This window comes from Symphodus melops (assembly GCF_947650265.1).
Source record: "Symphodus melops genome assembly, chromosome: 18".
In the NCBI taxonomy this organism is placed as follows: domain Eukaryota; kingdom Metazoa; phylum Chordata; class Actinopteri; order Labriformes; family Labridae; genus Symphodus; species Symphodus melops.
Genome location: NC_136708.1, coordinates 7,139,273 through 7,151,962, shown reverse-complemented (window position 1 = coordinate 7,151,962; position 12,690 = coordinate 7,139,273). Strand labels below are relative to the sequence as shown.

General features: G+C 39.3%; 1 long non-coding RNA gene across 1 annotated transcript; it reads right to left on the bottom strand.

The window, feature by feature from the left end:
* Positions 1-9,053: 9,053 nt before the first annotated feature.
* LOC306839764 lies at positions 9,054-9,761 on the bottom strand. Its single transcript, XR_013781243.1, has 2 exons — positions 9,434-9,761; positions 9,054-9,387 (listed from the first exon to the last, which is right to left on the bottom strand). It is a non-coding gene; the product is annotated as an uncharacterized lncRNA (long non-coding RNA).
* Positions 9,762-12,690: the final 2,929 nt, after the last annotated feature.

The following is a 12,690-nucleotide window of genomic DNA, read 5'->3' as shown; positions in this document are numbered from 1 at the left end:
GTTCGTGTGCACTGTGTGTCACAAAGCCTCATTTCCAAATCAAGTAAAACCATGCAAGAGGTCCAACTATGTAAAGAATCCAAATGTTGTTACAGCCTGCCTCACAGGAAAATATGTTCACATCTGTGACGATGACTGCAGGAGTATTCAATGCAAAGTGCTCGATGAAAGAAAGACGGAGTGGATTTGTCACACCTGCCATGATTACCTGAAAAGTGGAGCCATGCCAAAACTTGCTGTCGCAAATAACTTGTGGTTGGATGACATACCGACAGAGCTGTGTGACCTCAACATTCTGGAGAGACATCTCATAGCTAAGTGCATAGCTTTTGCAAAAATCATTCCTCTTCCTAAAGGTCAACAGAGAGCTATACATGGTAATGTAGTGTGTGTCCCGTCTGAGGTTCAAGAAACAGTCAATGCTTTGCCCAGATTGAGGAGCGAGTCTCAGGTGTTGAGAGTGAAACTGAAAAGACGTTTGTGCTACAAAGGTCATCAGCTGTTCCAGACTGTAACCTGGTCTAAGTTTGTGCAAGCTCTGAATAAACTAAAACAGATTCACCCAGAGTATGATGATGTCACCATCAGAGATGAGGAGGAGTTATGTGACCCAACAATTGCAGATGATGATGATGATGAATCAATGGATGATGATGATTATGATGAAGAGGATCTGATGGAAATTGACAGGCTTGAGAGTGATGCAATGTGTGAGGCCGATAATGATCCTGAAAATGAGCAACAGAACAACACAATGCTTTGTGATGACAATCAAACACAGGGGAATGATGATGCTGATGATGATGACTAGGCACAACATGAAAATGAGAATAGTGGTGGAATCATTCTGGAATCATGCCTTCAGCCACGTGATGTTTCAGAGGAGATATTATGTTACAGTGAAGGGATTTATTCTGTAGCACCTGCAGAGGGAAACAATAAAGTCAGTTTTTTTAAAGAAAAGAACTTGGAGGGAAAAGCTTTTCCTGTTCAGTTTCCAACTGGTCAAAATACCCTGGATGAAAACCGACCTATTAAACTGACACCCAGTGGTTATTTCAAAGCAAGGCTGTTTGGTGTTGATGATCGCTTTGCCAGCTTTGATCTTGTCCCCTGCACAACCCCTGGGCAATGTTTTTGACTTTTTCTACCGCCTTGAGTTCCAACACAGAGGAAGTCCTCACATACATGGCCTACTATGGGTAGAAGGTGCTCCTGTGTTTGAGAAAGACAGTGATCAGACTGTGTACGAGTTTGTGTCCAAATACATCACTGCTCAGCTACCTGATCCAAATACACAAGCTGAACTGTACAAGATAGTCACAGAAGTGCAAATTCACAGCAAAAGCCACTCAAAGACTTGTTTCAAAGGTGCAAGATCTGGGTGCAGGTTTGGTTTCCCTAAGCAACCGTGCAGAAAGACTATGATCACAAGACCTGGAGATGACGAGGGGTCAGTAAAACTTGAAACAGCAAAGAGAAAACTAGCTCCACTGATTCAGCTGCTTAATGAGCCTGCAACTGCCTCCCTGAGTTTAACAGAGGTCCTTGCTCGATGTGACTTAACCATGAATGAATATGAGCAACACCTGCACATGATGAGCCATTCCAGCAATATCATACTCCAACGTGATCCAAAGGACTGCTGGGTAAATCCTTACAACCCTCACTTGCTTGAAGTGTGGTCGGCAAACATGGACCTACAGTTCATACTTTCTTATTACGGTCTGATACACTACATCTGCACATACATGTGTAAAAGTGAGAACTCTGTGAGTCGATATCTGCAAGCACTCATCGAAAACTCAAAGGGAGACTGTGTCAATGAATGTGATGAAATGAGGGAAATCATGCAGGCATATTCCAAAAAGAGAGAGGTTTCTGCACAGGAAGCTGTTGCCCGTTGCACTGGACTTAACATGAAAAAGTCTTCCCGTGGTGTGGTGTGGTGTTCATTCCGACAGATGACAACCCAGTTAAAATGAGTCTCCCACGCTCCAGCCTTGACAACACAACTCCAGAGAGTTTAAATGTGTGGATGACATCTTTCACAGACAAATACAAAGCCAGACCTGAAACGCCAGAGTTTGAGCAGATGTGCATGGCAGACTTTGCCTCTTGCTGCAGATTTGTGTATGGACAACAGATTAAAAGTAAAAATGTTGTTCCTCTGCTGAATGAAATGGGCCATGTACAGAGGAGAGAAGCCGATAAACCAGCAGTTATCAGATATCGTCGCATATCCAAAGAGAAATATCCTGAGCAGTATTATGGCACGTTGCTTAAACTGTATCTTCCTCACAGATCAGAGCTAGAGCTGAAAAGAGCGTCTCTACCTACGTACGAGTCCTTTCACAACAGTGGTATAGTTCAGCTGCCATATTCTCCCCGTCCTGAGTGTGTAAGAAACATTGTGGACAGAAACAAAAAGAGATATGAAAAGAACAGTGACGAGATTGAGAGTGCTATCCAGGACTATGAAGAAAACAGAGACGTGATAGATGAGTGGTCTAACTTAGCACCAGAATCTGAAGTGGTGAGGATGGAGTGTATTGATGAACTGGAAGCCAGAGAAGCTGATGGTGAAAATGTCCAAGAGAATGTACCCGACTACAGTAGACAGGCTAATGCTGCTGCAGAAGTCAGAGCCATAAGAGAGCCCCCTGTGATCAATCCCACACTGTTACGCCAGATGTATCAGAGTTTGAACAGGAAACAAGCGAGTGTGTTCTATGCTGTCAGGGACTGGTGCATAAAGCGTGTCTGTGGACTAAACCCAGAGCAGTTCTTCTATTATGTAAACGGTGGAGCTGGAACCGGTAAATCACACCTCATTAAATGCATCTACTCGGAGGCATCCAAGATACTGTGCAAACTGCCCACACGTGCTGAGGAAGATGACATATCAAACCCCACTGTGCTGTTGACTGCTTTCACTGGAACTGCAGCCTTTAACATCTCTGGTACAACACTGCACTCTCTCCTCAAGCTGCCCAGAAGCCTTAAACCACCCTTTCAAGGTCTTGGCAACCAACTAGATGCAGTCCGATGTGAGCTTTTGAATGCGGAAATTCTTGTCATTGACGAGGTGTCCATGGTGTCAAAGCCCCTGTTTGCCTACGTAGATGTGAGACTGAAACAGATCAAAGGTAATCACAGACCCTTCGGAGGCATGTCAGTTATAACTGTGGGAGACTTTTATCAGCTACCACCAGTACGACAGTCCAAACCACTGTGCGTGTATGACCCATCTGAGATTGACCTGTGGCAGGAAAACTTTGAGATGATCACTCTGACAGAGATCATGCGACAGAAGGACGACGTTGTCTTTGCAGAGATGTTGAACAGCATCCGTGTGAAGGGAAAAACAGAACAGCTTTCTGTAGCAGACAGAGCTTTGCTGTCACGGACTGTGACTCGATCAGAACTTTGTCCAACTGATGTCCTGCACATTTTTGCAACCAATAAACAAGACGCACACAACTCTACAACTTTGTCCCTGCTCCATTCTCATGTTACCACCATTGATGCAGATGACTTTAAAAAGGACCCACACACTGGACAGATGACACGACAAGGTGTACCATCGAAAGGAGGCCGAAATGATTTGCCAGACACACTGACTGGTGCTGAAGGTGCTCGAGTCATGCTCACAAGAAACATAGAAGTGTGTGAAGGTTTGGTGAACGGATCATTTGCTACACTAGGCAGAGTTGTATTCACTGAACAACATGGCTGTACTCATGTCACTAAGCTTGGCCTCAAGATGGATGATGAAACAGCTGGCAGGAGTTATCGTAACAGAGCAGGAGATGATGGTCTGGTGTACATAGAGAGATCGGAGGAGAGTCTGAAAAAAAAAGGAGTGGTGCGTAGACAGTTTCCTTTGAAACTTGCTTTTGCATGTACAATACACAAGGTGCAAGGAATGACCAGGGAATCGGCTGTCATTTCGCTGAAACCCATTTTTGAACCAGGCATGGCGTACGTCGCTATCAGTAGAGTAACCTCTCTCACAGGACTGTACATGCTCGACTTGGATGAGAATAAAATCTATGCAAACCAACAAGTCAATGCAGCCTTAGAAGCCATGAGACAAGTAAACTTGGACCATGTGATGCCACTTTATCAGATTCAACAGACACTGAGCAGACATGACACTGTCACCATTGTTCACCACAACACAGAAGGATTGCCATGTCATGTCAATGACATCAAGAGCCATCATGAACTGTGTCTTGCTGATGTTTTGTGTCTTACAGAAACCCACCTACAAGGTTCCTCAGTTGCAGACAGTCTCCTTTTAGAGGGCTACAGGATGTTCACACGCAACAGACACGTGTCATTATCAAATGTGCCAGAAATTGCCAGCAGAGCGTGTGGTGGAGTTGCCGTTTATGTAAAGAACCACTTGCAGGCCCATGAAAAACGGTACATAAATAATGTAACTGACCTTGAGTTTGTGGCTTTGAAGGTTGAAGCTCCGGTGAGGGCACTGATTGCTGCCGTGTACAGACCTCCCAACTACAGCGTTGCATCATTTCTGACAAACCTGGGGTGTCTTTTGGACTCACTGGAGATCATGGACTGCCATCCCATCATTGTCTGTGGCTATTTCAACGAGAACCTGTTATCGAACACCAAGAAGACGATTCTGGAGCTCTTTCAGTCCAAGGGATATGCTCAACTGATCACCGCTGCCACAACAGATAAAGGTACCCTCCTGGACCCCATTTTTATCTCACTACCACAGCAATGTCTCCACTCGGGTGTCATGCAGAGCTATTACAGTTACCACAACCCTGTTTACTGTGCAGTTTCCTCTAACAGCTCATGAAAGAATTCAGCTTGATGATTTTTTAAGGACAATTTAACCATTTTGATTAAACTTGTAACTCTTAAGAGTAAAAGATCTTTTTTTCTAAAAACAGTTTGATTTTAAAGAATACGTTTTTAAAAGGTGTAAATATGTAAATATCACATAGACTATGTAAACAGAAAACAATGTGAATAATTGGACTGACTAGTATTTTTCAGAAGGAGGAAGCTCTGCGGTCTGGCTAAACACCTCGCCAGGCTGCCTCAGTCTCAGTGAGACTGGGGGGGAGGGTGGGTGGACCAGAGTATTCCTCCTCAACTGTAAATCATTGTCGTTGATGGATTGGAAATCATTGTCATCATCATAATCTCCTGAGAACAAACATGCTGCTGGTCGTGTCTCTATGGTAATAACAAATCAGTATATTCTTCCAGGCTTAAAGACTCAGGTAAGACAAATGTTTTTACAGATTACATGTTAGGCAGATGTTCTACCAGTCTGTGGTGTCCAGCGTCCTCTTCTACGCAGTGGTGTGCTGGGGAGGAAGCTGCAAGAAGAGGGACGCAGCACGCCTGGACAGACTGGTGAGGAGGGCCGGCTCTGTGGTGGGTACAGAGCTGGACCCACTGGTGACAGTGGTAGAGAGGAGGTCTCTGGACAAAATGCTCTCCATCATGGACAACACACACCACCCTCTGCACAGCACCTTCACCGGGCAGAGGAGCATGTTCAGCGACAGACTGCTGTCACAGCCGTGCTCCACGGACAGGCTCAAGAACTCTTTTGTCCCCCTGGCCATCAGATTGTACAACACCTCACTGTCACGGCAGGGAAGAAGCACATGGTGAACCCTGAACTCTTTTTCTTTTCACTTTTTTCTCATTCCTCATCTGCACTGCTGACCTCAGAGTCAGCCTCCAGTTGGACACTTTAATGCATATTGATAGTCACCTTACTGAGCACTGGTCACTCTAAAGATAATCACCCTAATCATGTCTGGTTTCATCCTACTGTTGTGTTTAGGTACATCTGTAATGGTTGACATGATCACCCTAATTAGGTCAAGTTTCACTCTATTGTCTTCAACACTTAATGCTAATCTGCTCCTCAATAGTTGGGTACTTAATGATAATCACCCAAATCACTCCTGGTTTCAGCTTATTGTCTAGGACACTTAATGCTAATCACTGCTCCTTTAAGTTGGTGAGCCAATTTACATTCCTGCATTGACTGTTTAACGACTGTACTCACACCTCTGGCACTACCTCCAACACCTCTGTACATGCACATGTAACTAGTTTCTAGAAGGTCAGCACTTTGTTTCTAAGGCTCTTTAACTGTTTACAGGTCTCTTTTAACCAACACATGTTTTTCTCTCCTCACAGGTTATGTACATTATGCTATATAAGTTTTAAGTCTAATTGCTAATGCTAACTGCACAGGTTTAACATATAATTATGTTTACTCTTAGTCACATAGGGGCTGCTAAATCTTGTTTGGGGGATTATTGTATACAGAGGGGAGGGGGGACAGTGGGTGTATTGTAACTAATGTCTTGTGTCCTGCCTGTCTGTATACTGCTACTGGATGCCTTGAATTTCCCTGGGGATCAATAAAGTATCTATCTATCTATCTATCTATCTATCTATCTATCTATCTATCTATCTATCTATCTATCTATCTATCTATCTATCTATCTATCTATCTATCTATCTATCTATCTATCTATCTATCTATCTATCTATCTATCTATCTATCTATCTATCTATCTATCTATCTATCTATCTATCTAGAGCATTAGTTGATAAGTATGAAATGTGTTTGGGTAAAAGTTATTATGGGTCAACTTTTTACAGAACTCTCTTTTGGCCTGTGCATTTATCAAGTTAATGTCAAGTCAAGTCAACTTGATTCAAATTGACTTGACTTGACATTAAGGGCTGGTGGGTGAGGATTGATAAATGCACAGGCCAAAACCCTTATTAGATGTATAGATAACTGTAAGTTTAACTTTACTACTCATAGCTTCCAGCTGAAACCCCAAAACAGTTTATTTCCACCCAATTTTCTTTGACAACTTTTTAGCGAGGTGGGTGGCCTTGCAGATACTATAGCCTTTGTAAGTTTCTTTTTCTTCTCCTGGAGGTGGACAGTTCTTTCATATGCTCATCTTCTTGCCCTCCATAGACAGCCTCACAAATCCCTACTTCTTCAATCTGAACCTCCGAGCGGACTAATTCATACCTTTAACCCAAAAAAACAGGTTGACTTTTTATATTTTTAGGTTTATTTAGTCTGGGGTTTCAGCTGGTTAGTGTATAAGAGGTTTTCACATGTTTTTACTTTGCGTTGGGCTAATCTGACCCCTGTTAAACAACAATCTTATAAAGTTATAATAAAGTTATAGCTATAAAGTCATGGCTTAGTTAAATGAGTCAACTGATTTGATTGGTAGATAATGTTGTCTTGTTTGTCTAAATGAAATTCACAAATGTCAAGGAAATGTCTTTTTTTTTATTAACCCTTCAAGGAAAACCTTAGCATTTGAGTAAGTCTTGGTTATCTGAGCTAAATGTTGGGTTAAAAAAACAACGACAGAAATGATAGTTGTTCTAACTGTCGGTCCAGGACTATGGAGCCTGGGAATGATCTAACAGGGGTATTAGCCCATAGCTGTAAGCACATTGTGAAAAGCCTGTGATGGTAAGACTAAACAATATAGCAAACATTAGTTATTGACATTATTTTATTAATCAAAAATAATAAGTATGTATATAGGAACATCTGAAGTCAAATGATTGTACTTGACAAATTTGTCCCTCATCTATATTCTTGAGCCTTGACTTATTTATTGTTTAAGTCATTTAGTCACCACACATTTTTGTTTTAAAATAATTCTGTTTTTGCTTTTGAATTATTTTTATTTCATTTTTTAAAATTTATTTAATTATTTCACTTTTTAAAATTTATTTAATTATTTCATTTTTTTAATCTTTTGAAATTTGTATATGAATGAGTGCATTCTTTAGTTCATGTTTTCATTTGTTTTCCGAAGTTCAAAGGGGTTTGAATCATCACATTTACCCTTGTTTTCAATTGAAAGCTAGTTTTAATAGAGGAATATGTAACACTGACACCTAGACACATTGCATTCCAAATTCAAAACATTGGCGAGAGCAGTCTACCCCCGCACCCCTCCTCCTGTACACACTGGTTGCCATGTCTGCTGAGCGGGCTAATTTTAAGCCAGCACTATCAGCCCTCATCAACTACAAGGAAGCAACTCCCAACGCGAGGATGCATCACCTCCGTCAGCTTAAAGAAAGTTTACATGCTGGTCGTCACTGTTGGAGAATCTCTCAACAACCAGCAGGGGGCGAGGCTGAAGCAGAAAGGATGCAGCAGAATCAACAGTGGTCCCTCCTCCCTAAAAGTGTCTTCACAACAGATCACAAGGTAATATTTCTCAATTCTAATGTATTATTTCCTTTTGTTGTTTAATTTTGTGTGCATTTATTTATCCGTCAGGTGTATTGTTGTTGCTGTTGACTTAAACAACAAAGTGCTTCAACCAGTATGAAGTGAAGACAAAGAGAATTGCACTGAGATCATGACATGTCAAGGAAGCACATGTCATTCAGTTTCTTTATGTGCAACGGCTACTGGTCACAAATGCTTTTATCTGCACTAAGGTATTTATTTTTTGTGTATCATGCAACTTTTAATCGTGTTTTGTATCATTAGATTTTTACAACAACCTTCTGCTTCCTTTGTCAGAACTGGCTCCGCCCCTTCACCTTCACCTTCACCTCCACGTCACGATCTGTGAATCCATCATGTATCCATTGTAGCTCAGCAGAGTCTAACTGATGGTGAAAATTAAACAAGTGATGTGCAACAGTGACACAAGCTGCGGATCTATCATCACTCTCAGACTGAAGGTTCCTCATCACTGCAGCGTCAGGCTTTGTTCAAAAGGTAAACAATCTATCAGGAGAAAATGATGACAAACTTGAACAAACTAATGAGGAAATTAACTTTCTGACTGTTTTTTCTTCTATTTAAGGCTCTGCTCCTCTTCTTCACCTCTGTTAATACTGTGATGTTGTCCTTACACCAGACGCTGACCAAAGAACTGCAAGCAAAATTTCTACAGTCAACAGACAAGTCAAAAGGTCAAACATTTCAGTCCACTCATAAACTGACATTTTGGTGATTTTTAAAAAAAGAAATTATGAAAATTTGACAAATTCCCATTTACAGAACACTGGTGCAAAGAAATGACTGCTTCTCTTGATAAGACACAAACCAATTTGAACTTTTTTTTAGTATTGTTATTTTTTATGTTTTATGTTTTTATGTGATTTTATTTCATTTCATTTATTTTATTTTCATGCCTACTCTCCCTCTCATCATTCATCTGTTTTCTATTCAGAAGACTATTAACACAGATGAAGGGAATAACACGTTTGTTCATTTGCTAAATGCATCTGAAGTAACTGAAGTCTGTGGGTGGATCAGTAGAAGTCTTCTTTGAGGCTTGTAAACACAATATTAAATCTGGGCCCCTCCTCTACCTTTAAGCTGAAAGAACAGACTGACCAGTGGGAATACTGTAGTACATTTAAAGAAAATGACAACCGGATTTAGGGATGACAGTGCATAAATACAAATACTTAGCAGCACTTTTGATAAAAATTTAATAATTTTTCTGTATGAATGTATGGCTTGTTTTAGGTAACTTATTTATCCCATCATTGTGGTGTGATTTACATTAAGAAAAAACAGGACTCTACCTTTAACCTGAAGGAACAGGCTGATTCTGTTGTTGTTCTTTTTCTTTTCAGTATTTAGTCTAGGGTTTCAGCTGATAAGTGTAAAGGTTTTCCCATATTTTCACTTTGCCTAATCTGATCTCTGTTAAACAGCGGTCTGATAAAGTCATATTTAAAACAACTTTTAAGTAAAGAACTAAGTATTCCCTTTTTTCACCAAAAATTGACCAACAAACCTTTACAGAACACGGTAATGTTCAAAGAAATTGACTGCTTCTCTTGATGCGACAAAAATGAATTATACCTTTATTTAGTGTTGTGTTTATGTTTTTACATTATTATTTTTTTGTGAATCTTATTAGTGCTTATTTGATTTTATTTATTTTCGTTTATTTTATTGTCATGCCTCATCATTCATATGTTCTCAAATCAGAAGACTAATTGATATATTCTTCATCATTTTCTACATTTTTGTATTCATTTATATTTTTATTTATATTGTTCTTTGCATTTATTTATTTATAGTCATTCATTTAAGATTACATTGGACATGAAATATTAAACTATACGGTATCACATATCTGTATCATTCTATTATTGTTTATGATTGCACCTCTTGCTAAATGCCAATATTGAGCTATCCTGTATCATGTCTTCCTATGTTGATTAGTTTTATTGTACTATGTTTTTAAATTACATTTCCATCACCTTTCTATATGAATATATTACAAATTATTTGGTTTTCATTCCCTCTTTTATTTTACTTTTAGAAAAACGTTTTGTTTAGCTGTTTTACTTACAGAATAGCCTTATTATTTTTGTGTTTTATTTTTAATTTCAGAAAAGCATTATTGTTTGTTTGTTTTTCTTTTCTCTTGTTAAATGAAACAAAATGAAGTAATCTAGCAGTTTTCATTTCATATTGACCAAATACAGACCATTTTGTAGACACAGCAACATTATTACTTGTGTTATTATTGTATTATTACACTGCTTCTTCATCTTCTGCCGTTTCTTGTACTCAGTATTCAGCTCTTTGAGAGCATAAAAAATACCTTCCACAGCTGTATGACAGTTCATCATGATACGCAAAAACTCCACTTTCTCTGGCAATTTTTACGTTTATACATGTTCAACACAAGTAAATTAGTTTGTCTTATACCTAACTTTTTCCTGTGCTTATTCTACTTTTTCTTCAACATTCAGCAGTATGTTATCTCTCACTCTGTCCCTCTCACACACACACACATGCATGTAAGCACACCTTAACGTGGTGCTGTCCGTGGTGCTGCAAGTCGGTAAACTTTAAAGCACTTTTCAGCACCTGCCCTATGGTGAAGCAGGTCACGTGTTAGCTGAGTAAATGAAAGCATGGGTACTGGAGGAAACTGGAAACTGTTCGGATTTCAGGACAAACGGAGCATCGGTTTGGACACTGTGAGCTTCAAAGCGGCAGGTGGTCCAAAAAACTCTCCATCTGCGATAATGTTAAGATTCACCGATTCATTTGGAAACTGATCTCTCTTGACTAAGTTTTTACATCGCTGTGGTTCCCACATTTCTTGGATCCCAGACATAAAAATTACATCAACGCGTTCAGCTACCTCCCCTCTTGCTCATAAAATCATCATTCAGCCACCAACTCTTCATTTAACCCCTTAAAATTGGCACTCAATAGGGAGACGTCTTCCCCATTTTTCTCACTGTCTTAGCTGCCAGCTGACAGCAGTTACTCTTGATTGTAGTTACACACACAAACACCCACACATACATTGAACTTCATACTGTAAATGGTCTACTTTTGCTTCAACTTCCTGTTCTTCTGCTTTTACTTCTTTTTCTGCATACACTTCTTCTTTTACTACATTTTCTTATTCTGTCACTGTTTCTTGTTCTCCTGCAGATACTTTTACTTTCTTCTGCTTCTTGTTTTAGTTTTGCTACTTTTTTTCTGCTATTTCCTCTTCTTCTGCTTTTTGTATTTTTGCTTTTACTACATCTTCTTCTTCTATTACTATTTCTTGTTCTCCTGCAGATACTTTTACTTTCTTCTGCTTCTTGTTTTAGTTTTGCAACTTTTTTTCTGCTATTTCCTCTTCTTCTGCTTTTTGTATTTTTGCTTTTACTACATCTTCTTCTTCTATTACTATTTCTTGTTCTCCTGCAGATACTTTTACTTTCTTCTGCTTCTTGTTTTAGTTTTGCAACTTTTTTTCTGCTATTTCCTCTTCTTCTGCTTTTTGTATTTTTGCTTTTACTACATCTTCTTCTTCTATTACTATTTCTTGTTATTCTGCAGATACTTTTACTTCTTCTGCTTCTTGTTTTAGTTTTGCTACTGTCTTTTTCTGCTATTTCCTCTTCTTCTGCTTTTTGTATTTTTGCTTTTACTACATCTTCTTCTTCCATTACTATTTCTTGTTATTCTGCAGATACTTTTACTTCTTCTGCTTCTTGTTTTAGTTTTGCTACTGTCTTTTTCTGCTATTTCCTCTTCTTCTGCTTCTTGTATTTCTGCTTTTACTACATCTTCTTCCATTACTATTTCTTGTTCTTCTGCAGATAATTTAACTTCTTCAGCTTCTTGTTGTACTTTTACTACTGTTTGTCTTCTTCTACTTCTCTTCTGCTATTTCCTCTTCTTCCACTTTTTCTTCATCTTCTGCTAATTCTTCTTCATTCAGCAGTATTTCCGCAACATTTCAGCAGGAAGCATTCACACGCATTTTCCGCAGGGAAATGCAAATTTTCTAGTTCCGCATATTCTTCCACTTCCGTACGTTTTTTGGCTCTCTTCTGCTCTTCAACTGTTTGTGCTACTTTCACCGTTCAACTATCATACTGTTCAGCTTTTTCTGCTCATTATGGCTATATCTTTTCACGTTTTTACTACTTTTACTTTTTAAGTTATTTCACTTTTTTCACAAAATTCTGCCCTATTGAAATGAATGGGATTTTTTTCCACTGTTCCACCTTTTTCTCAGCCTTACAACTTTTGCTCTGTTCCACGTAGAGACTTCCTTTTTACTTTAAAACGTTCACACGTTTCTCCACTACTTTTACCACATTCACATTGTTTTGCTATCTTTTATACTT